The sequence below is a fragment of the Pinus tabuliformis genome, chromosome 2_2, assembly GCF_031772625.1.
Source record: "Pinus tabuliformis cultivar Carrire ecotype Pingquan chromosome 2_2, CPIR1, whole genome shotgun sequence".
Taxonomy (NCBI): Eukaryota; Viridiplantae; Streptophyta; class Pinopsida; order Pinales; family Pinaceae; genus Pinus; species Pinus tabuliformis.
Window position 1 is genome coordinate 999,444,140 of NC_142300.1, and position 5,611 is coordinate 999,449,750.

General features: G+C 33.5%; 1 pseudogene across 1 annotated transcript; it reads right to left on the bottom strand.

The window, feature by feature from the left end:
• Positions 1-3,824: 3,824 nt before the first annotated feature.
• Positions 3,825-4,479, bottom strand: LOC149196736 (18.1 kDa class I heat shock protein-like; annotated as a pseudogene). Its single transcript, XR_016254151.1, has 2 exons — positions 4,189-4,479; positions 3,825-4,102 (listed from the first exon to the last, which is right to left on the bottom strand). The product of XR_016254151.1 is annotated as an 18.1 kDa class I heat shock protein-like (transcript).
• Between the last annotated feature and the right edge of the window lie 1,132 nt (positions 4,480-5,611).

Consider the following 5,611-nt stretch of genomic DNA (forward strand, 5'->3'; position numbering starts at 1 on the left):
TAATACTAAGACCCCAAGGGAATAATATTAAATCCAATGGACTAATATTTAAACCCAACGTATATAAACCCCAAGACAAATATTATAAACTTTAAAATAAACATGACCGATGATCATTGATTTTCATATTATAAACATAAGGGAATAATAAACCCAACTTATTTCCATTAATACTAAAATCCCAAGGGATTAATACTAAAACCTCTAGGGGCTATGAACCCAAGGGAATAATGTTAAACCCAAGGAATTAATACTAAAACCCCAAGGGATTATGAACCCAAGAGAATAATATTAAGCCCAAGGGAGTAATATTATAAACCCAATATTGATAAACCCAAATATAAATACTACAAACACAAAAATAAACATGGTTTATTTTGATCGTGAGACAATCCTTGTCACAATGCAACATTCAAACATGGTTGACCATGGTTGGCTATGATTGACAATGGTTGACCATGATTGATATTATAAACCTAAGGGAATAGTAAACCCAAGGGATTAATACTAAAACCCCAAGGGATTATGAACCCAAGGGAATAATATTAAACCCAAGGGACTAATATTATAAACCCAACATATATAAACCCTAAGACAAATATTATAAACATTGAAATAAACATGATCGACCATCATTGATGTTCATATTGAGACAATCCTTATCACAATTCCATGTTGGACCATGGTCGACATCATAATAAACCATGTTTGACTCAGGAATAATAAACCCAAGCGATTGATATTATAAACCCAAGGGATTAATACTAAAACCCCAAGGGATTATGAACCAAAGGGAATACTATTAAACAAAAGGGACTAATAATATAAACCCAAGGGAATAATAAACCCAAGGCATTGATATAATAAACCCAAAGGAACAATAAACCCAAGGGATTATTATTTATTTTCATGGTGAGACAATCCTTGTCACAATGTGACATTCAAGCATGGTTGGCTATGATTGACAATGGTTTACCATGATCAATATTATAAACCTAAGGGAATAATAAACCCAAGGGATTAATATGAGAAACCCAAAGGAATTGTTGTAGCTTATATTGTGTTTTAAGTTTATTTATCAGTTATATCACTAGCGGAGGTCTAAAAATCATTGCAGGGGTTCATCCTTAATGAAACTCTCTTATTTTTTTTACATCCACAGAGTCTAAGGGAAATGAAGTGTTTTGTTTATTATACATTGAAATGGAAAATGAAAGAGCTGTAAAAGAATCAGCCCTCATATAGGCAAGGATTGAATCAACTCATAATATAAGAAGTTATATGGAGTGGTCCCCTTTTATATATATATATATATATATATTACTAATGAAAATAAATTGCAATCACAAAAGTGTAGCGGGCAGGTTATTACCACAAGAATCATTGATTCCCAATTGCGATGAGTAGTGCGGACTCAAAACACATTTATATTTTGTTGTAAAGTCTCAGCGGGTCCGCAGTTATATGTATGTACATATATAAAGATTGCCGATTGCGATTAATGGTGGCGGACCCGAAACATATTTACGTTATGTTTAAAAGCCCGGCGGGTCCGTAAGGCACTAAATACATATGTTGGTGCATTCAATGATTGCCGATTGCGATATGGGTAAGCCGGACCCGAAACATATTTACGTTATGTTTTAACAGCCTAGCGGCTCCGTAAAACGTTGAATACGTATGTTGGTGCATTCAATGATCAGCGATTACGATTTGCGATCGCGGGCCGGACCTGAAAGGTATATTCATTATGGTTGTGAGTCCCGATAGGTCCCGCATGTCGAAAAGTCTTTTTATGATTATGCATTTTATATATTTCAATTATAAAGAGATTATAATAGAAATGATTGCCGATTGCGATATGGGTAAGCCAGACCTGAAAGCTTATGTATTACGTTTCATGACTATGGCGGATCCGTCATATCAACGATATAATGTATATATATGGGGAAATGTTGATTTCCGATTGCGATGAGGGGTATGCCTCGACAGACGTGCTTTTAGTATTAAAAGTGAGAAAAGCACATTTTATGTTATATTTTCAAAAGCGCAGATACAAAGGATTTATATATAAATTCAATATTATTAAGTGTGCATAAAGGGTTGACTGCGATTACGATTGCGATGGTCTGAGATGTTCTGGTCATACATGTACTAAGCGTTAAAGACCAAGTTTCCAGGTCCTTCATTTAATTGTCATGTAGATAGATTTGAACCATCCTTGGTTTGTTTTCTTTGTATTTGACCATACAATATTTGTTTTCTTTCTACTTGACCATACAAGATTAGGACCAAGCATAATTGAATTGTGCTTAATCAAAACATCATAGCAACAACAATAAAGTTACCAATCACAATTGCTTTTGAAATAAAAACAAAAAAATGGAATAGCAAAAGATAGAATAAGAAGACAAATGAATAAAATAACAACAACCTCACACCATCACTAACTACTACTAATTGGAAGATTAACCAACATAATCAACTAAAAAACAAACCCAGCTTTGGAATTCAATTTTTACTACATCCATTCAATGTTGGTACTAATGCCTCAAAACTTTTCATAAAATTTTATATAATAAGTATCAATGTCATTAAGTCTCCAAATTTTTTTACCAAAATCCTCAAACATTCAATAAGATTCACAAAATTTTAAATTTCTTAAACATTCAATAAGATTCATAAAATTTTATATAATAAGTACAAATGTCATTAAGTTTCCAAAAGTAAATTTTATATAATAAGTATGAATGTCATTAAGTTTCCAAAAATTTTTACTAAATTCCTAAGCTTGCATGAGATCTCTTAAACATTCAATAGGAATGTCTTAAATTTAAATAATATTTTAAGCAATTTTTTTATATAATTTTCAAATTTAAATAGTATCTTAAGCAATTTTTTATATAATTTTCAAAACTAAATCGTAACTAAAATACATAATTGATTTATTATATTTTTATTATATATATATATATATATAAAAACCTCATTCGAATCAAAATATTTTGATTTTAATTAAATAAATCAAATCAGTACACAGTGAAAGTATATAATATATTTTCATACAAGGAAAAAAATAAAACTCAATTCAAACCAAAACATGATTTTAATTAAATCAAACCCCTGGTTTAGTGATCCATTTAATTCATTTCATACTTTATTATCATTTATTATTTTTAATGTTTTAATAAAAATAAAATAAAATTTAAATCATTATTACTTTAAATCAATATTTTATATTATATTCAGCCCGTTGTTATTAATAAAATAAAATCTAAATCATCATTACTTTAAATCAACATCTTATATTATATTCAGCCCGTTGTTATTTGAATCAATCAGCGTATTCTCAGGTTGAATCAATTTTTAAATGAAGGAATTTTAAGACTCGGACATCCACAAGAACAAGAAGCTGTGTCCGGCATTCAGGATAAAAATGTCAATTTATAATATTTCTTTCAACTTTATGAAAATGAAGGCACATTTATAGGCAACAAAACTTGCTCAAACAGTTTTCAATGAACCGGGAATTTACATCGACTCGCTATGTTTTCTTAAATCCAGACCCTCACAAACGCATCTAATTGGAAATACATGTTTTCTTAAATCCAGACCCTCACAAACGCATCTAATTGAAAATACCTATTTTCTTAAATCCAAACCCTCACAAACACATCTAATTGAAAAAACCAAACCCTTACCCACACCGAATCAAGACCCTCACAAACGCATGGAAGCCCCTATTATTTGAAAAAAATCAAACCCTTATCAAAACCGAAGACGACATGATGACTGTAGCAGGCGTAAAGTTGGAAGACCCAAGACGCCAAATCCCCACTAAATTTCCTTTCGGTTAACCAGAGATTTCTATGGCTTTAACCTGAGGTTTAGGGTGAGGCTGTTTGGGGACCGTAACAGTGAGCACTCCATTTTCTATTGTCGCCTTCACCTCCTCCACCTTGGCATTTTCCGGCAGACGGAAACGCCGAAGAAATTTCCCGTGAGAGCGCTCAATGCGGTGCCACTTCTTTCTTGCGCTCGCCACTTATATGCAGAACTCGGCCGTCTTCCACCTCAATCTTTACCTCCTCTTTCTTCAAACCTGTCAAGAAAGAAAAGTAAATGAAAATTCCGCCCTCAGAAACAAAAGAAACATGAACTCTTTAAAAGACGTGATTAAATTAATACCGGGAAGATCGGCTTTGAAGATGTGAGCGTCGGAAGTTTCCTTCCAGTCAATCTGAGTGTTGGCTATGGCTGTTGCCTCATCCCTTGCAGGATGCCCAATATCCCTGGAAAACGCAGAAGCCCCTCCTTCAAAAGGATCCCATAAATCGAGAGAGAAGGGATCGAAAACACTGGATCTCCTGCCAAAGAAGCGAGGAACGAGAGACATGCTTGCAACGAATATCGACTCTTAACGAAATCAAGAATTGGAAAATTTATACTGCAAATATCAGATCGTGCAACGCCTGAACATTTTCTTCTTTGTTCCGGGATACCAAAGGAGCGGATTCCAGACCTCCGTCCACCGACGTTGCAAATTCAAATCCTTGACCAGGCCATTCTTTTGTTTCTGCTAATATCCTGATTTAAAAAACTAGATCAGCGTGTAATCTTAAATCCATGAATCGCTAAGAGTTCAAAAAGAAATGAAATGATAAAAGATCATTGCGATTAAAGATTAAACAATGCATTACCGGATTCAGAGTGTTGTGCTCCAAAAACTTTCCTCCAGGAGTGCAGACTGCTCCTTGGAAAGCCGAAGCTTTTTCTTCATCGAACCTCACTTCTCCTCGTCGTTGGTCCTCGAACTCACGTTGCACGTTCGATCCCTCTCTGCCTCCAACTCAAAAATTCTTCCTTACTCTCGCTTCACCACCACGGAACCAGTGTCAACCGTTCGCAAGGCATCGGCCTGGAGAACTGAAGAATACTGAGATAGTCGGACTCATTGATCGGGAGAATGCGATTCAAGTCTATCCCTCCACCGCGCACAAACCCTAACGGATGGGACTCCGCGACCATTACCTCTTCTCGGCCTGCCAAAGAACGGTGTCAAACACACACAAAAACGCAAAGCATATACACAATCCAAGAAGTCAGAAAAGCGAAACTGTGGACGTCTACTCACAGTTCTCAGACATGAACCAAAGAAACGAAAACAAAGCATATACACAATCCAAGAAGACACAAACATTTGTGAATGTTTAGAGTAATACTTGTAAATAAATAAGAGGCACAGTAATAATTTTTTCAATGATCATTCGGTAAAAATTTAATTTAAGTAAGCTTTAAAAATGTGATCTAGATATACAAAAAAGTTACTGTTGCTAATTTCATTCATTGATTTAGTGACAACTATGAAAATATATTGACATTTTTTAATTCAAGCCATTCAATGAAAAAATTTAATTAAGAAAATGATTAAGTTGCTGATTCTGATAGAGGGATGAACACCTATCAGTGTAATTAAGATTTCAATTTAGTTAATTTACATCACCTTATAAATTAAATGAGTTATAAAAACAAAATTCAAAAAAAAAATTTTATTATGTATGTTATACTATCAATATTAATTAAAAAATCTTATAATTTAACTAAATTATAA